Source organism: Numida meleagris, chromosome 14 (assembly GCF_002078875.1).
Source record: "Numida meleagris isolate 19003 breed g44 Domestic line chromosome 14, NumMel1.0, whole genome shotgun sequence".
NCBI classification, from domain to species: Eukaryota; Metazoa; Chordata; class Aves; order Galliformes; family Numididae; genus Numida; species Numida meleagris.
In genome coordinates, this window is record NC_034422.1 from 8034174 (window position 1) to 8059094 (window position 24921).

Sequence of the window (24921 nt, forward strand, 5' to 3'; positions counted from 1 at the left end):
GAGACGCCGTTCTGTTTACACACACTCACATTTACTTATATCCTTTCCTAGTCACAACCCCTTAACATGCAAATATAGTTGCACAAGCTTCATGTTAATTAAATGAGATGCACTCAAATTGACTATTTTGTTTAAAAAGTGTAAAATAACAACAGACTGTTCTTTGGGCAGTAGAATTGAAAAGGGTTGGTTTTTTAGACATTTGTTTCTTTTGCTTCCCATCTCCTGCACACCCTGGTGAATTCTGCTGCAGTACCCAGAGGCAGCAGCCTCTGATTTTCACATTTGCAAGAATGTACAGTCTTAAGACCTCTGTTCTGCCCTTAAGCTTTGTTAAAATTAGCTGATATGTTACAAAGAGTGACAGGGCTGGCAGGCAGATAGCATGTTTAATTTCATTATGAAATGAGGCTAAAAGAGGCTCTAGAAGGGGTTCTCCTGTGTGCTGTATTTGAGGTTGACTGCACAGATGAGGCGGAAAGCAGCTTTAAGACATCTCCAGCCAAATATATTTTCAAGTGTAGAGACAGCAAGACCAGGGAAGTAGGATTACCACCTGGTTTAGCAGTGAGAAGGGCTGGTGATCACAGTGAGAGGACTAATGGGTGCTGGGTTTTCCTCTTGCCTGATCTACAGAGCTACACTTCCTGCACAATATTGCAGTCCTGTCCTCAGTCTTGAACTTTTTCTATAACATTCAGCACAGCAGTGTGTGGGTACTTCACTGACATTGTTTTCCATCAGTGTGGGAGGAGGGCTCTGTAATAACCTAGTTATTTGTAAGGGAAATGAGATGTAGGAAGTCTGGTGTCAAAAGCATCCACTGGTGTTGGTTGCCCTCTTCTCAGGACATTCTTTTTCAGACCATTTAGGATTATATCTCATTTCACTGTGCTCAAATCAAAGCTCTTATTGACCTCAGCTGCAGTTATAAATGCTTGAGGCTTCTGTATGTCAGATTCCAGGCCTCAGTTTGCTATGTAGGAAGAAAAAAGGAATCATAACTGAAGTATTATGGCAAACTGAATTGGGAGCCATAATGCTGCTAGCTGGGAAGAAAGCCAGTTAGAAATATTTGACTGCTTCAATGTTAGACAGTCCATTCTTTTCCTGCAGTCTCCTGCTTGGATTTCTGCCCAAGTAGGGGGAACTTAGTGACCTGAGACTCAGTGCCTCATGTCAGTCCTCACTATGACTGTGAGGCTACTGCAAAGGCAGCATTGCTGCTCCTGCAGGCCACAGCTATGGATTGCTTTGGAAGTCTATTTAACTGTAAGCAGAGGCAGGTGTCCTATCTACCTATCTATTTTCACAACACTTCATTAACTTTTATCTGCAGTGGGATCCTCCTGTGAAGGCAAAAGCATACCCAAGTAACAGAAGACTTTCACAGTACAAGTGGACAGGCTACAAGATTACTTTTGAACTGCCTAATCTAGATACACCCTATTTTTATATATATTTAAATCTGAAATCTTACTCATCTCTCATAGGTATAGTATTTGTGTGTTTTTTAAAGATGAAATAGAAGAGAGGGAAAAAGGAAAAGTTATAACTCTAGCGTTCACAGATGCCTATTGAAGTCTTTAGGACACTTGGGATGCCTTGACCTACAACTTATAACTTAAGCTGTTTACATTTACTAATAGGATATTCATTGCAAGAACTTGATTACAGTGGCATGAGGACCTTTTTACAAGAAGAAAAATATTCAGTGAAGAAAGAATCTCAAACCTGACAAGCAAGGCTTAAAAACCTCCCAATGATTGGAAATTAAAGCCAATTCAAATAAAAAGAGAGAGGTCCATGAAATGTTACAGTGCCATAAATAGGTTAGAGTGTCAGGAAATAGTTACAAAAACCCAGTTTTCTTAATGGCAAATTGATCTCAAAACCATGATTGATCAAATCCAATTCTGATACAGGAAGCAGCAGTTTGGGGGATTAGTAGAGCAGGTGGCTGTCCTTCAGCAACTTATGGCTTCCTGTTCTTTTCTTCTTCCTTTCCTCAGCAAAGCAAGAAGCGCCCAGGCTGCAGGAAGGGCCCCAGGAACAGCTCTACCCTTTGGCACAGGGCAGGTGGCATACACAAGGAAGACCATTTATGACAGTGCTGGAGAACAGAATTATCCCAAATATTTTCCATGGGATACAATATCCCACTAAAGACTTTAGGAAGAGACTTTCTGAAACAGGTGAAGGGGCAGGAAGAGCAAGGCACCTGTGGGGCAGCAAGAGGGAACCGCAGGCTTTGTTTCTTCATTTTAGAAGATCTGTACTCATTAGAGGGAAGAAGAACAGAAGGACACAGAGCATGCAGGTCCTCTTCTGACCCCCTGAAGGGATGAGAAGACAGCAGGTCTAGATATCATTGGCCTAATCCACAGAGGAGGTAACAGTGACCCACTCATCATTGTAACAATTACCCCTGCATCCATCTTGCCTTTAGCTACAGATTGCAAGGCCATCTATCTGACTCTTGGGAGAAAACTTCCCAGAGTTCTCCTTGTTTAACCTCTTCATGTTGGTTATGATGGAGCAAGCCGCATATTATCTAAAGATCAGCCATTGCCTCACAGATGAAAGGAAATCAAGCAGAGGCAGTTTGCAGGAAAGGTGCTTTTATTCAGTGCACTAGATGCTCATTTCCAGCATCCTACTGGAACATGACTTAATTCTAAAATTCATGTTGACCACATTTACATTTGCTTATTGCCTTCTCTGTTATAACCAGACCACAGCACTGCAGTGATGCCCGTTCCAGCTGTCTTTTCATGTATTCACTAGGTTTGACCTTTAAGCCAGGGTGCTAAGCTTTTTTTTTGGGGGGGGTATTTTGTGCCTTGTAGTTGAAGTCCAGAACATATGTTCCTTTAGCCACTTCTTAACCCATCCTCAATGAAAAGCCCTTAACTGATTTAAGCTAACATTGCTGTGTCCCACAAAGGATCTGTAATGCTATAATGCAATAGAAAGTACTCCAGTAATAGCAGAGTAGCAAAATCTTTGGCTGCAGTAAACAAAGATGAGGCCAAACGCATCAACTGCAGATAAAGAAATGAAGGAAAAGAGCCACTTACCTTCAGAAGGCCTCTGGCAAACAGGGATCTCCAGCAAGATGCTCTCACCTCCACTGCCAACCCTTAAATGAGGTCTGGGAAGGGGTGGATCCCAGCTCCACCCTTCCCATCACTTGGTGCGTTGCATGCACCTGAGCTCCCCTGGGTTGGCCCTGCCTTCCCACCAGGCGCTCAGTCACTGGTTCAGGCCTTAGCACAGGATCCCATTATCCTGTTTCATACGCTCACAGAATACTGAGTTCAAGGCACTGATCAATACTCCTAAGGCTGGAGCACCTCTCCTATGCAGAAAAGCTGAGGGAGTTGGGCTGTTGAGCTCGGAGAAGAGTAGGTTCTGAGCAGATCTCAGTGCAGCCTTCCAGTGCTTGAAGGGCATTTACAATAAGGGAGCGACTTACAGGTTGATATTGATAGGACACGGAGGAATGGCTTTTAACTAAAAGGGTGGAAAACGAGGTTGGATGTCAGGAAGAAATTCTTCCCTCAGAGGGCGCTGAGGCCCTGGCACTGCCCAGAGCTGTGGGTGCCCCATCCCTGGCGGTGCCCCAGGCCATGGATGCGCCCTGGGCAGCCTGAGTTCGGGGGCAGCCAGCACACGGCAGGGATGGGGCTGGGGATCTCTAAGCTCCCCTCCAACCTCAGCCGTTCTGTGATTCCTGCCCTACACACGGGTGAGGAACGTGCTGGATTGCTGGCAGTGTGTGGGAAACGGCAAGGGTTAGATTAACGCCATACAAGTATGCAGAAAAGCAGCGTCTCTCCTGCACAGAGAGAATCGGTGCATGGGTACGTGGGTTACAAAGGCCCACAGCTGGTGCAGGATGCATACCAGCAGCAGCCGTGAAGCCATCGCTCCCAGGGCTTCGTGCCTGACGCACTGGGGCATCCCCAAAGACCGGCTCTGCTACCCTCCTCCGCCACCTCGCGACGGGCAGCGGGTTCGGGAGGGCCGACAGCTCCGGCACCGCGCTGGGCCCGGGCGGGCGCCACAAAGCGCCGAGGCCGCAGTCACGCCCCGACCCCGCAGGCCCGGCCCGCGTGGGAGGCCGCCTCCCGCCACGGCCTTCCCGGCAGCCGCGGGCCCCTCTGGGCCGAGGGCGCGGGGCCGAGCCGGGCCGAGCGCCGCTGGGCTCCGCGGGGCCGCGCGTGTGTGTGCGTGTGCGTGTGTGTGTGTCTGTGCGCGCGCCGAGGGAGGGACGGAGCGGGTCAGAGACGCGCGGAGGGCGGAGATAACCCCGTGGTGGCCGTCACGTGGAGCAGATGAAAGGGAAGCGGCTCGGCGGGGCGGGGAGCAGCCGGGCCGAGGGACGGGGAGCGCGGGGCCGGCGGCGGCGGCGAGGAGCGGGGCGCGGCGCGGCGGGAGGGCGGCTGCCATGGGGCGCTGAGCCGCCCGGGAGCCCGGCCCCGGAGCTGGAGCCGCTCGGGAGCGATGCGCGGCGGCGGAGCGCCGCTCCCCCCCGCCGCGCGATGAGGGGCTGCGGGGCCGGCGCGGGGCCGGCCGTTCCGCCGCCGCTGCTGCTCGGGCTGTTGCTGGCCGCGGCGCCGGGCGCGGCGCTGGGCAAGGAGACGGCGTTCGTGGAGGTGGTGCTCTTCGAGTCCAGCCCCAGCGGCGACTACACCACCTACACCACGGGGCTGCAGGGCCGCTTCTCCCGCGCGGGGGCCACGCTGAGCGCCGAGGGCGAGATCGTGCAGGTGAGCGCCACGGGGAGGGGAGGGAGGGGAAAGAGGGGAAGGGAAGGAGGGGGCGCCGGCCCCAAGATGGCTCCGCGGCGCCGTCCGCCGTCACCTGGCGGCACAAAGCCCGCGCCGGGCCGGGCCGGGCCCCACGTGCGGCGCGCGGCCTGGGGGCGCGGGGCGCCGCGGTGACAGATGCGCGCACAAAGGCCGCGGGGCGCTCCGCCGAGCCGGGCCCGCACCTTGCGCCGAGCCCCGTCTGACAGCCCGCCGGGCCGCGGAGCCCGGGCACGCGTGGAGCCGCGGTGCGAGGCCGCGCCGGGAGCGGCGACGGCAGCCGGGGGGCGGGGATGGTGCGAGGCGCCCGGCCCGGAGCCGCCGTCGGAGCAGCGCCTTGCGAGCGGGGCGCGGGGCGTGCAGATGGGAGCGCACGAGGCGCTGCGCTGCTCGCTGCTCCCCGGCGGTTCCCCCTGCAGGTCTGGTGCGGTGCGAGTCGCTGCGCTCTGCCTACCTGTTACTGCCGCGCTCGAGTCTGGTCTCAGCGACTCCTCCTTATTAAAGCTCCTCTTGACTTCTCACCGGAGAAATAATTTCGGTTTTTATCTGAACGCGGCTGTTCTTTACTCTGTTTGAAACTCTTGAAGTGCTTATCTCATTTCTTTGTAGTCACTAGTAATTGTTGACTTTATTTTTTCCCCTTCGGCTAAGTAAAGAAAAATGACTTAAATGGTGTTTTAATAAGTTTGATTGTTAAGCAACTGCCAATAGCAACCCTTATTTCTCATTAACAGCTGTGGAGTTTGTTGGCCCGAGTTTTGTATATGCACACGTATGTACCTATGTAAATACATTTGTATATCATAGAATGGTTTGAGTTGAAAGGGACCCCCAAAGGCCTTCTGGTCCCACAGGGACACCCGCAGCTCCATCAGTGCTCACAGCCCTGTCCCCTGCCCTTGGGTTTCTGCAGGGACGGGGCACCACCACCTCTCTGGGCACCCTGTGCCAGTGCCTCACCGCCCTCTGTGTAAAAACTTCTTCCTTCCATCCAATCTAAATCTCCCCTCTTTGAGTTCGAAACCATTTCCCCTTGTGCCATCACAACTGAAGAGAGTGTCTCCTGTCTCTCTCTCTCTCTGTATATATTCAAAGAAAATTCTAGTGCCTCGTAACCTCTAAAAACAACTAGTAAAGCTCTAAAGCCACAAAAAGTGATTCTCAAAATAAGACTGTCTTTTTCTTTTAAAGTAAAGAATACCAGTTTTTCGTGCACGCTCTTCTGGAGTTTCTGCTGGGAGGCCTTCTTGTAAAAATTCACTTGCAGGCAAAAGAGTTGTGAGGACAAGCTGCTGGGGAGCGTTCTTGTTTATTCTTCCAGGGAAAAAATAGGGATGGAACAATTAATTTGTGTTCCTGACATTGTTTAAAAGGTAATGCTGGAAGGAGCTGAAACTGATACTGGCATTCTCTGTCCTTTTGGTCCATTCTCAAATCACTCATGTTTCACTCAACACTGTGTATCTATGGAGAAATCAAGAGCCTGACAAGTTGCTGTGTTAGTGTTAAGGACAGAACAGAGCCCATTCATTGATGGCATACTTTGGGGCTCTGAGCACCTGATGGAGCTGTGGGTGTCCCTGTGCGCTGCAGGGAATGGGACCAGGTGCCCTCGGGGGTCCCTTCCACCTCAAACCATTCTGTGATGATTCTGTGATGATGATTTTCTTGATGCGACTTTTCACCAAGGCTGTGTATTTGTGAATCCATATGAATCTGTTGGTTTGGGTCATCATTTAAAGATCAGTGTGAAATTTAGCAAGGGTCTGTGCAGCTGATGGCCCTAGGAACACTTCAGCAGTGGCCAGTGGTGCTTACATCAGTTCCGTGAGCTTCTCTTGGCCCAACCACTTTGTCCATGCTCACAGCTCTTTCAAAATTAAAATGCGTTTTTCATTAAAGTGAAACATTAGAAATTCTTGAAAATCAGCCACACATTAAAGAATGAATCAAAGGAACTGTGGTTTTGGGACTATACAAAGGCTTACTTTTGTTTATGTTAATAGCATCAATTACTCATTAGTGTTGAAAGTCTCCGAACAACAATAACAACAAAAAACAACTTAAGAAACAATGAACTTTCAGCTTTTGATAGGTCATCCATTCAGTCTCGGACTGGTTACTGGTCAGATTCCTATCCAGCAGTGGTATGCTATTGCATTGTTTCTCATGTTGTTATGACCAAATCTCCTTAGGGTCAAGTGTCTACCAGAATAACTCTTCAGAGAGATGAAATGTTCCTATGTGTTCTTTAATGTGGCTACAGTTTGTATTCAGCAAATTCATCCCCAGGTTGCTGTGTCAGCTGCCCTCACGCTGCTCAAAGGCCTGACCTCCCCGGCGGTGTCGGCATATGGCGTGCTTCTTGGGGCCATGTCCTGGCGTTAGGATGGCTGAGACTGGGAGTCGAAAACTTCTGCTTAAGAGAGCGATTGGGAAAACAAGACTTTGTTGAAACCTCTGAAATGGAATTTTGCTTTAAAACAAGTGATGACCAACGAGCTCCTTATGGTTGAGACTTCTTGCAGCACTCGGACTAAAAGCTCAAATACAGTTCTGTGTTGAACTAGGCGCTGCATCACCACAGGCTTACAGTGCTAAGGCAGTGTCACTGATGTGAGTAGCAGCATCTCTTTATCTTGGAGAGGGATTACCTTAATTCTACGTCTACTGGGCAAGCTTCATAGAATCATCAAAAAATGGTTTGAGTTGGAAGGGACCCCCAAAGGCCCTCTGGTCCCTCAGGGATACCCACAGCTCCATCAATGCTCAGAGCCCCATCCCTGACCTTGGGTTTCTGCAGGGACCACCACCTCTGGGCAACCTGTGCCAGTGGCTCACTTCCTTCACTGTAAAAACTTAGTCCTTATGTCCAGTCTAAATCTCCCATCTTTACGCTTGAAACCATTTCCACTTGGAGGTGCCCAAGGCCAAGCTGGATGGGGCCCTGGGCAGCCTGATCTGGGTTACCAGTTGTAGGGGAACTGTTAGGTCAGGGCTTGAAGTGGTGATGGAGCACCTGGTGAAGGGGTGCAGCTGACCAAGGGAGCGCTGGCACATTGTTTGCACCTGTGCTCCCCACATGAGCAGAAGGGGTGGATCGGGGTGGAGCCACCCTGGGCTCTTACAAGGGCCAGACACTGCTAGGAGAGCATCTTCTCTGGTAAAGGAGTGCTGTATGGCTAGAGAGTTCCTTCACTGGATGGGTGAGTTCAGCTCTTCTTTCTGTATCAGTCTATTGACCTGCCTGGGGTATGTAGTTTGTCTAGTATTGCTGAGAACCTGTTGGAAGTAATTTTGCTTTTTTTGAGCAGAACACCAATATATACTACTTTCAAGAGAAGCATCAAGGGGGGGGGGGAAAGCTTTTAAAATATTATTCTTAGTTTTGCTTATGTGATAAAAATTCAGGTTTCGGTTGATTAGTTTCTGCTTGGAATCCTCTGCGGGAAAATAACAAACTCTATGTAGCCATTGAACAGAAGTGGCATGTGGGTTATGTAATAATCTCCAGCTGCATGTATTTTCAGTGCTCAAAAGGTAACATTCTGGGGAGACCAAGTGTAGTGGGTTTTTTGTTTTGTACTCTTAATGCTCTGGGAGGAGAACAGAAGGAGGGTGCTTCTCAACTTCTTGCAGTCATTTCTTATAGCAATACTGTTGCCCGTCTTTTCATCTATTTGCTGTTGCAGAAGATGGGGAAGCTTGCAATTGGACTATGACACCATGTGAATGCGTTCCCTCCTTTAGCCTGCCTCCCACCCCTTATTTACTTGAGTGGCTTTGAATCTTTCCTCTGTTTTCTCAAAAAGCAAAAATAGCTAAATTGTCAGGTAGGCTTTGCGCTCTGAAGTTCTGGCAGAGTTTCTAACAGAGCTGAAAGCAGTGACTGGAAATAACTGTGTGGATATGTAGATGTCTGGCAATAATCAGAGGAGACTGAGTCAAGGGAACGTTTGTGTCCCTTGAGAGTAGAAAGTTTTTTATTTTATTTGTTGATGCTGTTGCTTTGTGAGCAGGCAAGTTGAGTTTCTTCTTGTGCCTGAAGGCCATTCAAACTCAGGAAGTGGAATTATTTGTGGCATTGAGTCACCATTTTGGATGTTTTCTTTGCTAGTTACTCTCTTAGACAATGAAGACACCTGTGATGGGTTTTTGTTAGTTCCCATACCTTAAATGTGGTGCTCAGACTTCCAGTAATGATCCCAGGGACATTGGGGTGATATATTTCTCTGGTAAAACTGAATTCCTGGTACCTGGTTTTGGTTTGCACTGGTGTTGTGTTCTTGGAGTGCAGTGTCTTGGTGCTGAGCAGCCACTGAAATGTGGCACCCTGTAGGTGCTTAGAATGGGATGAGGGAGGGAAGGCTGAGCACTTACTGTGTTGCTCCATTCTGATACACAGGTGAGAGACTTGGAACCTGTTTGTTTTCTCTTATATGAGAAGATTGCCTGGGTCCCGTGCTTTACCCCTACCTGTTAGGGTCTGTGCTGTGAGAGGGAGGGATTTTTTTCTGCAAATGGAATGAGTAACTACAGGTGCACCTGTAGGAAGCAGCCCATCAAAGTGTTTTGCCTAGGTTGTTAGTACTCCTGCTGAGACAGGACACTGGGCTGCTTAAACCTTCTGTGAGCATATTGTTCTCCTTCATTGAACAATTTTGTGCTATCTCTCATATCTTCCGGAGAAGATTAAAATAGTATAAAACTGAAATTAATGCAGAGTTCTAGGGGCTGATAACGTAAAAGCTGTAGGCCTGCAATACGTGAGGCCTTGGAGCATAAAGGCACCAGTGTAAACTTTTTCTAAATGGATCTAAGGCAATAGTAAATACATGTTTCTAGGTGTTACTACAGGGGTTCAAAATTCAGTGAGGAATTGCTGTTTCAAGAGGAAACTCCAGTGTCTGTAGTATTGTCTCTGAGCAGTACTGGGTAGAATCCTTCTACCAGAGCTGTGACAGCACTCAGGGCTGAGACTGTCCCTCAAGGGCAAGGCAGGAGATGCAGCATAAGAAAATGAGGTAAAAGGTATCTAAGAAGGGAGGAGAAGATATAACACAGCAAAAAGTGCTGATGTGACCTTCTTAGAGGGATGAGAATAAAGATGGCTAAAAAAGAACGCTTACAACTCTAGGTCTTGAACTGAGGCCAACTAGCACAAGTTCTGTTCACTTCCACACTTTATCCCTTGCCTTTATCTAGAGAAAGTTGTCTGTGGCAGTTCAGATAAGTTTTCCACGTAGTTCAGTGAAAGCTTTACGCAGATTTTAAGGCTGATGCTGTTGCAAGCCTTACCCTTGGCAGGATGCTGACCTCTGCCTCTTTCATGTACTCCTGTTGCTCATTCATGAGGTGGCACTGGCAAAAAATCCCAGAGGAGAGACTCAAAAATTGTTAAACTTGGAGCTGTTTGTAGAAGTTTTTCATTTATATGTATTTACGTTAAGAGGATCTATGTGAATATAATGGTTTAGATATAATTACAGTCTGCTTTGCAGTGTTAGCAGCGCTTGTGGCCAGCCTTGCCCCACGGATAGGATTGGCACACACTCACCCTGAGCACACAACTGGTGGATGTGATTATGAGACAGGGTAACTTTGTTTTAATTGCTTTGTCCATGAAGGGCTTCCGAAATGGCTCCGGGTGAAGCAGGTAGAGGTCATGATTTGATGTAGCAGAACTTGATAAGAAAGAAATGTAGGCAGCTTTGCTCTAAGCAGATCTTATAGGAAAGTCTTGAGTAGTTGTATAAAACCATTGATTAGCATACATAGTAATTTTCTTCCAGTTTATACCATCTTGTGGTAGAGCATGTATTTAAAAATGCTCCCTTTTTTATTACAGTCTTCCAGTCCTTGTTTTGGCATTTCAAAGTGAGGCCCTTCTGGACCAAAATAACTTTCACAAGCATAGTTTTTCAAAGTGTGAATGCTTTTGAGAGGCCAGCATCTTCTTGGTTAAGGAGAGGTGACATCTGGAGGCAGCAATCTCTCGTATCCTCTGTGAGATTTCTTTACCCAGCTATGGAAGAGATGCATGAATTTCCATTAATACTTAATACATTAAAAGTCCTCCATTTAGGAAGTACTATGTTTGTACATACTATCTCTTCTTTTTGACATGTACGCTTTACTGTGTAAGAGTGGTCAGACCAGAGGTGGTTGTACCTACGCATGAAGATAGAATGAATGCAAGTTGAATGTTTGGCCTGACTCGAAAGGAGAGTCCTTCAACTTGAAGAAGATTGGCAAAGGAAGAAGAGATTGTTTAAACACAAAGACATGTTTTGAAATTGCTACAACAACAACATGAGACTTAAGAAAAATGCGTTCTTGCCTTTTTTTGACTATTTGACACTTGATCAAGACATGACCAGGAAAGTGTGATTTTTTTTTTATATCCAGTAGAGACCATAAAAAATTTGTACCTTACTGCACTTACACCACTGGTGGAGCTATGTTTATGTTGGGATTGAGTAGCAGTGCTCAGTAAAAAAGGGTTCTAGTGCCTTGGAGTGTCTCTTCACAGTGATGAGCTGCTATCGTTCTTTACTTCATTTCCTTTTCGTGCTTTTTTAAGACTTCTGTTGTTGCATTTGGCTTTAAGATGAAAAACCAGTTTACAAAGGTTGATTAGGTGCCTGTTATGCTCCAGACACAAGTACGCCCTTAAATATGCAGCTTAATATATGCAGACTCTCTGGGCTTCCCAGACACATGTTACTCTGTGCACTGACGTAAAGATTTTCACTGTTTTCTAATGCTGCTGGCAGCTTAATCTTTTTGTTTGTTTTCTGGAGCTTAAGCTGTTTTATTATTTTGCATCATCATCATCAGTAGTCAAGCAAGCTGAAGCCTCAGTGAGGAGGTGAGGAACGAAGGGGCATATTTGAGAGTCAGCAGTCATGGTTGGAGTGCAACTGTTTAATTAGCTGTACAGGCATGAATGTTGCAAGTATGTGCCTCCTGCTGTGAATTTATTGCATGTGCTTGGTAAGCAACTTTCAAATGCTTCTGATTGTAGTGTTTGAAAAAACTGCTTTTAATTCAGGAAAGACCCTAGTTTGCACAGTTTCTGCCAACATCTGTTTTCCTAATTTGAGCCTTTTGATGCTTAACTGTTGTAAAGCAAAAGTAATAATGTTGGGTGGGAGAAATCCTTCTCTATTTCTCACTCTGCCTCCTCCCCTCAACACAGAAGAGATGCTAACCTAACTTTTTTCAATAAATTCATCCTTGGAACTGAAAGTTTCCAACCTTAAACAATCCTCTTTGGTGATAGATTAAGCAAAGCATGCATTTGGAGGAGTGACTTGGAATTATAGGAACTGTTCTGTTCCTTTTTGTAATTGAATGAGTCAATTCTCCTGAAAGTCTGTAGTTGGGGAGGAATCTATTTTAAAGGCTGTGACTTACTACTTTTCTGCAGAGACTGTCCTTGAGGACTTAGACTTCGCTTGAGCCTGGCTACATGATGGCAGCTGCAATTGAACCCTGATAGATTTCACCAAAGTAATACTAATAATAATGAAATCTGTATCTCCTAGAATAAATGTATTATACGTATAGTATGCCAGTTATGCAGAGTAGCGCTCTGTTCCTTCTCCACTGGAGTTTTACCTCTCCTTGCAACTTTAGAGATGATGATGGCGGTTAGGATGCTCAATGTAGCAGTTGCTGACTTTTTTTTTTTAAGATGGCTTGGCAGTTCTCTTAAGGCAGTATCTAAGCCCATAGATGGTGTGTATGCTTTAACATGAAAACATACAGGTTTGCATCCTAGTGTTGTGTTTTACAGGGGTTCAGCTTACTCTCTTACTTGTTTGTGTTTATTTAGAAGACCTCTAAAGGAGATGCTCACTTGTGTGCTCTGATGATGAAGGGGAGATGAACATCTGATGGATGCCAAGCTGGCAGATATCCTGCATGGTGATGTAGCAAGGCTGAGAGGTGAACTTGCAAAGCAGAGCCAGGCAGTGCTGGTGAGTTCAGTACTTAATAGGAGCCAAGGGTTAGAGAGCTGTTTTTACTCAGAGGCAAGGTATCCCTGATCTGCTAGCTGGCAGTGTTTTGCCTGTTTTGAAGATAGTATCTTTTTATCCCTGAACCGCATTGAAAAGACATTGTGGAGTAGTTAACATGAAAAAATTCCCAAGGTGTGATCTTGTCTTCTGCTATCTGAGAAAGCTGTGTTGCCAGAGCTTCTCCTTCCCCACCTCACTTTTTCAGTGTGCTCTTTGTATGTTTTGATATTGGGGGTTTATGGAGATATTTCTGTAGTAAAATAACAGGACTGCTGTGGCACACTAGGATAAATTTATCAACCGTATGTATTTTGTGTATATTAGTTGCATCTGGGAGCTGTCTCCCTAAATAAAAGAAGTTAAAGATAGGAGTTTCCTTTCATCTATCCCTCTTATCATCTTCAGACAGCTATGGGAAGATGCAGAAGATGTGAAATCTTTCAGACAGCTTTGGTATTAAGCATAGATCTCTGATGTGGAACAGTCAGCCCATGTGGTTGCTCGTGTGTATGTGTGATGTATACAGTATGATTAAATTGAAGCTGCACAAGGATGAAGCTAGGAAAATCTGTTTTTTAAAAACTACACAAGTGTTTTTTTCTGGGTCTTGAATCGAACTGTGCCTGGAGCCTAGAGACACTTCAGCTGTGCAAGGAATATGGGAAGAAGCTACTGTCCTTGTCAGGTCTGAAGTGTCCTGAAAGAGTTAAGCTCTAATTAGCTCACTCATAAGGTATTTAATATCCTTATTAAGCTCAGCTGCTGGTTTGCTTTTTTTCTTATGGTGAATAAAATTTCTTGAAGAGCTGAGCCTCTGCTTCTCAGATCAGAGGCTCACATGTTGAAGCTGGCAGTGCTAGAGGCTAGTTCCTATCTGTGTGACAGCATTTTTAATTTAACAGGACCGGCTTTGATGTGCTTGAATATCTATAGGAAGCTTCAGATCACTGCAGTATGTTATTTTTAACTGGAGCAGAAGTTCCTCCTCATACAACAAACTTTGATTCTCTCTGTTTACTCTTGGGTCCCTTTTGGATTTGCAGTTGTCTGAGAGGTTTTGTGTTACAGAAATACAGTTTGAGTGGGGGAGGAGCCACTTGATTTCTCTTCTAGTTTCTGGAGTTTGGAGGTAGTCTGGTTACTGCATCTTAACTCCATGTTTGAGCCTAACTACAGCTAGTGATATTGTGGGAGAGACTGATCTGGTGAAACTGAACTTCAGCAAAATGCAGTTGTCATGCAATATTTGCTCATCGTCTCTGGGAGCTCTTCCTGTGTCTGCAGGGGATCAGACCTGAGATGGGTTTGAGTCAGAGGGCCCTCTCAGGAAGACACACTCATGTCCTAGGGAGTCACAGAATGGCTGAAGTTGTAGGGTAGCTTAGACATCCCCCAGCCTTGCCCCCACCCTGTGCTGGCTGCCCCCCAGCTCAGGCTGCCCAGGGCCCATCCATGGCCTGGGGCACCCACAGCTCTGGGCAGCAGTGCCAGGGCCTCAGTCTCCTCTGAGTGAAGAATTTCTTCCCAACATCCAACCTCAGTCCTCCTCTCTTTTAGTGTAAAGCTACTCCCCCGTGTCCTATCACAATCAGACTGAGTAAGAAGTTGCTCCCCTCCTGCTTGTAAGTTCCCTGCAAGCACTGGAAGGCCACGGTGAGGTTGCCCTGGAGCCTTCTCTTCTCCAGGCTGAACAGCCCAGCTCCCATAGCCTTTCTGCACAGGAGAGGTGCTCCAGCCCTTTGATCATCTTCGTGGCCCTCCTCTGGACCTACTCCAACAGAAATAACTAGAGTAAGAGCTTTCAAATAGCTTTGTGGCTTAAAGAGGAACTGAAAATTTGAGGTTAAGCTCTCAGTGGGAGCTGATCAGAAATTATGGGGGGAAAAGAAAGAAGTTTTAGGTGGAATTTGCTTTTTTTTTTTTAAATTAACTATTCCACTTTGGTTTGGCTTATGTGGAACTCTGCTTGTACTCAGGCAGGAATCTTAAAGTTGACCCATTGGGTATCCTATCAGTAAAGGGTTTTGCTTCTCACCTTTCTTTCCCTGGGCAGCTTGCCAGGCATGCTATCTCTGATCTGGGGGCCTTCCAGCACCCGGAGGTGGGTTCTCTCAGAGCTGGCACTGTAGGCCCTTTCAAAAACAAATGTGGGGTTTTTGCCACTTTGACTAGTTTTGGTATCTTAGAAAGGTATGATTGTGGTTGGACTCTTTCCCTTGATTATGCCAGAAGAGGAAGTGTCTATGTCATATGAAAGTGTTTCTTAGACTAGCTATTCCAGTAAACTACTTTCTCCTTTTTTCTGCTGTTCTACTTTCTTCTCAACTTTGTTTTGTGGATCTCGTGGACTGCTTTATCATTCTTACTCCTTCCAGAGGAAGCCTTATCATGGTCAACTGGGGCATGGAATCATAGCATAGAAACACAGAATTATAGAGTGTCCTGAGTTGGAAGGGAAAGCAAAACAGTGTTTTATTTCCTAGAGTTTTCCATGTGGATGCCAACAGTTGAGGCAAATCTCTCTAGTCTTCTCTGCTTTCTTGGTTTCTTTTGTAGAGTTCTGTATAGTTACATGGACATATGATACGAAACATAACTTTTTAAATTATGCTTAATTGGGAACCTCAGTTATCCATGCAGCAGATTTCTCATGTAAGAATTCAGCCTTTCAGTAATGGTGGCTTTTTATGCATGTTCTAATGCATGTCCTACACTGGAAAACATTTGTGAATTTAGACATTCCTGCTGTAAATGCTCTTCTTTAATACAGCCTATTCTAATTCAACAATTGATTTCAATTTTGTCACTCACTACAAAGCTAAACAGTGACAGCAAGCAACTGCAGGAGAAGAGTGATTGATTAGCCACACTGCATTTGTGCCTATTTGATGCAGATATTTTGCTCAAAGAGTAATATTTCTCTTGTTAGGGGAATTCTGCAGGGAAATAAGGGTCTGTAACTTACTAATGTAAAGCTTCTGAAGTACACCAACAGAACTATGCTAGGCAAAGATCTTGGTACTGCTTCTTGTAGAAGAAAAAAGTCCGCTTATGGAATCTAAATCTGTGAAAAAGTGGTATAATTTTAAGAAAAGAGCTGATCAGAATGTGAAGCAACTGTATCGTGTCTTGAGGAGGTCACTGTTTGTATACATTCTGCTAAAGCTGTGAAGATGCCTAAATTGTGTGGCTGCTGAAATACAATTTTGGTGCTCGTGTCTAAGGATAGATGAATGTGACTGCATTTTTTTCTGCAGCATCCTTGTGAGGTAGGAAAGTCTTGGAAGTATCAAAATATTCAATGCTTTTGTCTCTGAGAAGGGTTTATCTGAAGATCGCGTATCAGTTTTAGTTTGGTTTTGGTAGAGCTTTAGTAAAGCTTTAAGAGAAAGCTGGTGCTACTGATGTAAGGCTATGTCTTAGTGAATTTCCCTCCTGCCTCTAGCATATGGTACTATTGCAGTCAAAAGAAATTACAGAATTCAAAGGGAACAAAATGCAACCTGTGTATGGCATCTGTGACATGTTTGAGTAACTCTGTAACGCTTTCTTCACCGTTAATGTTCTGTAGCTGAGACAGATCTCCTCATCCTTGTTCGGGGGCCTGCTGTTCCCTCCTTGTGGCTGAGCAACCTTGCTTGAAGTCATCAAGACCGAGGAGAAGCTGCTAAAAGGGCCCAAATGCTTTTGTGTCTTCTGACACATGATATCCCCTGATACAAAGGATAGGAGAAGAAATAGGATTCTCTTTTTATAAGTCTGCTTTTCCTTGCTCCTTTCTTGCCCTTCTCAAGTGATTTGAAATCATATCAAGTGTTCAAGGGCTGGATGGACTTAAATAAACTCTTATGCTAATGAGATGTTTTGTAGAGGAGTGTTGTGATTGTGACCACAATGTCTCAAGGTGCAGCTTTCACAGTGAAGAAGTTCTGTCAGGAAAGGATTCTTACAGTGCTTGTAGCAGAGACCTTGATCCTGTCAGCACCCATACGTAGTTATCGGCGCAAATGAGAACTGTGTTTTTATTGTTCAATTGTTTCTCCAGTTTCCAAGTCTGCTTCCCTAGTGAATATATTTTTCAGTGATGTTTTATGGTCTGAAGTCATTGATAAACACACATGCAGGCAGTGGCTGGAGCCATTGTGGCTGAGCCATTGAGTCTACAGCTTTATAGTCTTCTCAGGTTACTCGGATGGTTGTACTCTTTTAAGTGAACTAAACAGCATGTGCTGCACTTGACAAATGTTACTCAACCTATGTTTAGAGAAGGAATGGACTTTGGAAAATTCTTCAACTTTGGAAGGGACTACTTCCATTTGAAGGATATTGAGCATCTCCTGTGATTAGAGAAAAATTGTTTGGGAAGCATGATGTTAGCATATGGAAAGCTTTTCTGGAACTTAAATATTTTAAAATTTAAACTGTTTTAAAGCAAGATTGTATCAAGCTTTTGACCTCCTTGATAGCAATACTTTTTTGACACAATGCATTTGATCAGCTCTGCTTAAACTATTCATATTTAGTGTGATTATTCATTTTTATAGTTTTATTTTTGCATAATGATTCCCTCATCGTTATGTGTGGGTCAACAGGCTATCAGATACTTGTTGCCTTGGTATTTTCTGATGTGTTGCCTTAGGGACAAACAAATGAATATATAAATCACAGATTCTGTAATATTTTTTCCTAGTGAGGTCGTGGACTCCAGTGAATTGATAATAGATTTATTTACAAGAGTTTTTTTAATAATTTTTTTTGTATTTCTTTTAAGCAATCCATGAGCTGCAGGGTCAGACCTTCCCTTGGGGATTGTGGTAGGACAAAGGGAAATGGTTTCAAACTAAAAGAGGAGAGATTGGATATAAGGATGAAGTTTTTACACTAAGGGTGATGATGCACTGGCACAGGCTGCCCAGAGAGGTGATGGTGCCCCATCCATGGGGGCACCTAAGGTCAGGGCACAGGGCTGTGAGCACTGATGGAGCTGTGGGTGTCCCTGTGCACTGTAGGCAGTGGCCCCAGATGGCCTTTGGGGTTCCCTTCCAACTCAAACCATTCTATGATGCTCTTCACAACCTATGTGAGTGGAGAAAAACAATGCTGATTTGTTTGGGTAGCATCTCAGAAATACTTATGCCAGCACCAGAGTGTCATTGCTCTGTGGAGACCTAGAATTAGAATGTTTTGAGATGCTGTGGGTTGTGACTGATGGTGGAGGCCCTGCTGTTGTTAAACACTTAAGTAGGCTCTGCAGACACTATTGCTCTCACTGTGCTTTTGTGTTAAGAGGAAGTAGCAGACACTAGCATACATCTAGATCAGTCCTATTGCAAAGACAATTTTTGCAAATCAAAAAGAAATGATTTTGAGTCCTTCTAGTAGAATAGTAGTATCATAAAATGGCTAGGGGGATGTTGAAGATCACCCAGTTCCAACTCACCTGCCATGGGCTGGGATACCTCCTGCTAGATGACACTGACCCCCATGGCCTTGAGCATCTCCAGGCATGGGACATCACGACTTGTCAGGGCAGCCTGTTTGCATGCTTCACCACCCTCGGCTATAGCTGATCTCTTTGAATGGGAATTGGTCAAGCTAGGAGGGTGTTTGTCATATTGCTTACACAGGGAGCATACTGTTGCTGATAAGGATATTGCTAGTGAGTAACTTCCTAGATAAAGATCTTTGTTGGACTAGGTTACCCTGCCTGGGAAACTGAAGTATATATTTCAGCAGTTGTATTGTCCATGTGCTGCTGAATCTCAATCTAGTGATTATAAAGATATTCCAGATGAAATAGTACCTTCTTCAAAACAAAACACAAACTAATGTAGTACATAGTGGAGGTGAATGCTGATCATAGTCTTAAGAAGGCAGAATTCTGATGTAGGTAGTTTCCTAGGAAAGGTTGAAGAAAGTAGTACAGGCCCTGAATGTGCATCAAGGGAAGGTTGTAGGGAAGGAAGCTTCACATTCACTTTTGTGGTATTTTTGACAGAAAATGGGACACTCCTTAGAATAAGGAGAAGAATGAACTTGAGAGAGGCCCTAAAGCAGTCACTGGGTGTAGATCTGAACAGCTGGAGAGTACCCTGTAGCACTTTTCCTGCCTTAGAGGCTTCTCTGCTCTAAGGAAAAGCCCATGAACTATACGAGAGAGGAATTTAATTTTAGTGTCAGCGCAGTAATGTGGCATGTCCATGCCTAAATGTTGTTTTCCATTTCGCAGCACAGAGTAATGTTTCTTGGTTTGAAAGATAATCTGTGCGTGAATTCACAATTTCTTGTAATTTCTGCAAAACACCACGAACTCTGCCTTAGGGACGGGGGGATGTTTTTATTTACACAGGCAAAATGAGGCCTGTGCTAGAAGAATATAATAGAAAAAAATCTCTAGGAATGATGTCACTTGTACATTTTATTTATGCAAATATATGTCTTTTAAAAGAAGTGCAGACTCTTAGCGCTTTTTCCTAGCAGAAGCTGGGGGATGACTGTTAGCAGTGAGCTAGGTGAGTTACTGGAAGATGAAGGAAATGGATCAGAACAAAACCTGTGTATGCTGCCTATTTAAAGGAATCATATAATGGTTTGAATTTGAGGGGACCCCACAAAGGCAAACTGGTCCCACTCCCTGCAGTGCACAGGGACACCCACAGCTCCATCAGTGCTCAGAGCCCTGAAGTATGCCATCAATGAACTGCCTCTGTTCTGTCCTTAACACCAACGCCTAACATGGCAAAACATCCATCTCTTGATGGATAAGGTTTGGAGAGGAATGGAAACTGATAAAACTGATAATGGTATAGAATGCTGAGGAAATGGAGATGAGAAGCTTGTAATAGTGATTAGTATATGGGGAAGAAGAAATCAGATGTAGCCTTCTGCAGCAGAGCTGTGCCTTGGTTTCTTCTGGGCCTTGTTTGGTACTCTGAGTTATCATCAGATAAGAGATTGAGCTGTTGCTGCTCTCGAGAAGTGATGTGAACTTGCATTGTTTCTGAAACAGCTTCTACACAGTTCAGCAAACACTGTTATGTCCTCAAACCTATCTTAATTTTTGCCTTTCTCAGGGGGTTATTAGAGTGTCTAGGTGAAGAACAGCAAATCTGACATGAGAGCAGCACGCAGAGCTGAATCCTGTCATACGAGCCAAGGACATGACTTCCTAAATAAAGGTTCTGCCCATATGTATGTGGTGCACTGTCTGTTTGGATTGTAGGAGTATTGCAGCCTTGGGTTTCTTGTAGTTGTGACACGGTGTGAAAATAAAGCTTACATTAATAAATCAAAACGAAATCCCTCCAGATGACTTGTCTTAACCATCTGCACTGGTGTGGAAAAACTGGAGAAGAAGGAAATTTAGACTACTTGAATTATCTGCTTCTAAAACACACTTTAAAGTGAACAATATAAAGAAAAAGCCTATGTCAGAGGGCTTTCACGAATGGGTCTGTGGTAGATGTCTTTGCCTTAACTTAAATACGGCTCTAATGGTTTTGTTTTCTGTCATGCAATAAAAATTATAGATCAGCGGATGCTATCGTATGTGAGAGAATGTTCTGATCTAGTGCCTGTCTTTGCAGGGTGAGTAGATAGTGTGTTTCTGCCTTCTGTTTTCGTTCAGAGCCACTGCACTAAATATTGCATCAAACTTGTGTAGAAAATGTGAATCAAGACTTGTTTCTGATGTATGATGGCTATTTCTAGATCATTCCCCTCTGGGAGTGAGCAGGCAGCGTAAATGGCTTATTTCTTCTGAGCTGAAAATCTTCAACACGCAGGTGGATGGTTTTGTATAGAGCAGTCTGTGTACTTGAGAGGATCTGATTAAGCTCAGATTCTTGATAGGTACATTAGAGCAGACAACAGTATATTTGGGGAACAACTTCAAGGAGTCAGATGTCTTATGCTTCATTTAAATTTGTGGTTCTGTAGAAAGATATTTTCGAGAGTTTCCCATGACCAGGGGAATAGAAAAGAGGAAAAAAAAAGATGACAAACCTGTAGTTGAGTATTCTTCATATAAGTGATCTTTGCATGCAAGGGGAGAAGCTTTGGTTTGTTTTGAAAGATGATGCTTTTAATCTGGAGTGGGGTGTACCTGATACAAGCTAGTTGCCTTCATTATATCTGTACATAAATGTGTAGTGAGAATTGAGGAGAGGAGAAATTTCTTGCATGTGATGCTCCTCCCTAGCAGGTGTTTTTTGTGTATTGTCTTATCTCTGGTCCTTTGTGGTGGAGGAGGTCTAAAAGGACACTGAAGGCAACTGCCAAGGTGTTCTGGAACCTTGGCATTCTCACCAACCTTGTGTTGCTTGTGAAGTAATCATGCCTATCCTCTATGATTAGTTCATAGATTCAATATTTGTCATGTTCCTGTATCTCACATATGAGTTGGATTCACAACAGGCTGCAGGCAGAGAGACTAGAGTTGGTATTTTTTTACATTAAGCTACCTCACATCTCTTGATTAAAACTAGTACTGCTTTGGAAAATCAGCCCTGTGCCCTTCTTAAAGATTTAAAGTCAAACTAAGTAGTTTGACAAAGAATTAAAGTTGAAATAAAGCAGACCCAAAAGTTAGCTATTTAGCATGCATGTCACAGTTACATCAGGATTTACTCTTTTTTTATGCTCTAGTGTTGTATAAGGAAAGGCATCTCCTGCATACGTAGTTGCATCAGTGTGTTAATCTGTTAGCATAGAAGACTTCTGCCTTCTGATAGTTTTGTAGCCGATATCATAGATTTGTGTGCTTAAAGTATGTTAGCAGCTTTCGTTTTATTGCAGTCTTGTCATATGAAGTATTTGACTTGCCTCTTCTCCAACCAATTCATTCAAACCAAGTTTCTGAAATTGTAATGTGAGCTTTTCAGCTGCTGTTTGGATTGAAGATGTTTCTGGAATAAAGTTGTTGGCAAAGTCAGAGCTTTGTTTACCACAGTGAAGTACTGAAACAATCTTATATATTTCAAGGTACAACCTAATGGCTTTTTGGGGGCACAACCCATCTCCTTCCCTAGGTAGCCTGCTCAGAACAGTTACTCAGGATTGCTTTCTTCCATTTGCCCTCATAATACCTAATCCATTTGTAAAAGCTGCCTGTGTGATCTTCATGCTGCTTCCAGGTGATGGTGATCTCTGGTTAACCTGTCAAATTCTTTTGATTGTCCTGTTTGCCAGTTCAGCACCAGTAAGGCTTGGAGTGTAAGAATCTGCCTTCAGTGCCATGTTTGACATTTGGCCTCAGACATAACTGTGACATCCAAATTCCCTGATGTTCTTTTGTAACTGTCTTAGCCCCAATTACTAGGAATATTCTTTAGCCAATTTCATATCTGTATAGAATTGTTTAACATGTAGCTTTCCAACCTATGGTCAAGTAAGGAAGAGATCTTACAGGCAGAAACTTCTAAATTTCTAACCCATACTTGTGTATTCATCTCAGGTATTGTAGAAAAATATTGAAGGGGAATTAATGACTTTATCATAGTGAATGTTCATAGAGGGTTGGCATTCTATTGGCTGTCTTAATTTCTGACTGTTCTTAACTTTATAACTACATATGTTTCTTTATAGTAAAATCCATTTTGATACAGATCTGGAAACTATCCTGTCATGAAGTCTCTTGCATCTCTGTAGTCTGGAGTATGGATGACTGAAAGAAAAATAGAAGCAAACTAATGCTGAGTACTGATTGTTACGCATGAATTGTCCAAAAAATTACTTCAGCAAAATTTCTGAAGGAAAATGTAAACTTCTCTTCGTTGTTTCTTTGTGTAACTGAATGCATGGAAGGTGTTATTCTGTTCTTGCAACTGAATTTCTCATTTTTTTCAGAAGTAATGCTTCTGTGAACCTTCTTACAAAGAAAAATATGCTGTAGGTTTTCTGAGAAACCCAGCCCTCCACCCTCCCTTGTGTGCAGGAGTTGCACTGGATATTGGAAATCAGAGACACAATTGTCATAAATGAATTTGCAATTTTTATGCTAATATCTGTGTCTTACTGTGTATACCTTAGTGTGAGTGACAAACATAATGATGAGAGGAAATACAGAACTGACAGTAATAATTCATAAGTTATAAGTAATAACTGGGCTTAACTCTTCATTGTCCTTCTCCCCTTGAATTTGTCCAATACCCTCTGAAAGATCTTGTGCAACATGTATAGCACTGAATGCTGTGTTGCATTATATATAGAATCCACTTGGATTGTAACATCAAACCTGTAGATGGACCTGTGCATAGTGTTTCAGTTGAATTAAGTTGAAATATGCCCAACTACGTGATGAAATGGCGGGACAGGGTGCCGTGAAGTAGAATGGTAAACTGCTTGGTTAACAGCTAGTGAACGCAAACCTGGAATACAAAGCCATACCTATGCAGAAAGATGTTTCTGGCAGAAACTCTGTAATTCTATACCTTTGTGAAGAACAAGAGTGGCAGTGTCCCACTTGCAGGCACGCTCCACAGTGAAAAGGAGAGAGGTTGAAAAATGGCTGCGTCACATGTATTTACCTCTGTACTATTAGGCAATGAAAAGGAGTCGAAGGGCTTTGACAAACTGAGAGCAAGTCCTTAGGACTGATCAGGAGGAGTTCTGTTTTCAGACTTTCCTTTCTTGTTCTTGCTTGCTCCTTTTTACACTGATTCATCCACTCAGTTGTGGAGTTACAGAGGTGTCTGTGCTCAATGCGCTGCTTAGGAAGCAAGAGAGATGGGAACGCTGCTCAAAGTGTTCCCCGGCAATCATCTCTGCTTCTACTTCTAGAGTGTGGGAAGGAGCTGGATAACCCACAGAGAGGGGAATCTGAAGATGTCCTCTGAATTCATAAGGCATGAGGACCCCTGAGAATGGTGCCTGCTCACCAACGCTCTACTGCAGTTACCTGAACTAGGTCCTGAAGTGTTACTGAAGACTCACTCAGTTCCCACAGAAATTTTAAGGAGGCAGCTAATGGGCTGAACGTTTAAGATTAATAGTTTTAGGAACAGTCTCCTCACTGTGCTGCCAGTCAGAAAATGTAGGTCTGAGACAAAGGCGCTCAACTATACTTCATTCCATAGCACACCCAAGGTGTGTACAGTTAACATGCACACACCCCTCAGTGTTTTATTGCTTTCCACACGTGTACCCCTGACTTCTCCAGTGACTGTTCTGTCCTGCTTTTAAGAGTTTGGGAACTGTGCTCCAAGTAGGTGAGGCTGCTGTAAAGGAAGGGGAGTAAAGGAGAAATTTTTATACCGTCAGACAGAAGACAATGTGGGAAGCTAATTGGCATGCTCTTTTTTTTTTTACTTTGTCAAGTTCTGAACACTTAGTAAAAATATTCATATTACATTTGGGGTAGGCAGCATTGCATCTGGGTGGTAAGAAACAAATACTGTGTGCTAATCACTGCTTCTGTCTCCACCCTGGAGATGGTGCAGGATGTTCATGTCACCCTTCAGAGGAAAGGTTTGCCTTCCTTGTGCATCTGCAGCACAGTCCAAATGAACTCCTTTGCAATACCACGGCTTTGGGAAAACAACTGACAAACCAAGGAGGAGATGAAGCTGAAGATTGACTTGGATACACTTAAAATTAAGTGTTGCAGCAGAGATGCAGTTACTTGAGATATCAACTAGGGAAAAAGCACAGATCCTGCCATGTGTGGTTCACTGGATGTAGGCTTTGTCAGCATATCTACCCAGGTTTTGAGTGTTTTGAATGTAGATGTGCCTTAATTAGTGAAGAAGATGCTTTGGTTTACCTGTAACATTGTACAAATATTCAAGTCAGACAAGCTTAAGAACAAAAAAGTGTGTAGAATAAAAACACGACAGGAAAAGTGGTGTGGACAGCCTCATCATAAGCTGGAATTCTGCATGTAGTAGACAACCTCTGTTGCTTAATAACCAAGCAGAGACAAGTTTGGATCTTGTAAATCCTAATAGGTTTTGCAGATTCTCTAACTGAAATACATGAATGTATACACTAATGTCATGCAGAATGAAGTGGCTTGTTTGAGATCAGAGTTTACCCATCATCTCTCATCATAAAGATGAGTGTCCGTCTGTGTGTGGATGGAA

At 44.2% G+C, this 24921-nt stretch overlaps 1 protein-coding gene across 2 annotated transcripts in view; it reads left to right on the forward strand.

The window, feature by feature from the left end:
* Nucleotides 4557-24921, forward strand: part of ZNRF3 (zinc and ring finger 3) — a 79210-nt gene continuing 58845 nt past the window's right edge. Inside the window, exon 1 of one of the 2 annotated variants that reach the window (XM_021413109.1) lies at nucleotides 4557-4775. The gene's annotated coding sequence lies outside the window, so the exon portion shown is untranslated. Of the gene's footprint in view, nucleotides 4776-7934; nucleotides 8021-24921 lie in introns of those variants that run through there. The other variant, XM_021413110.1, reaches the window with a different exon arrangement.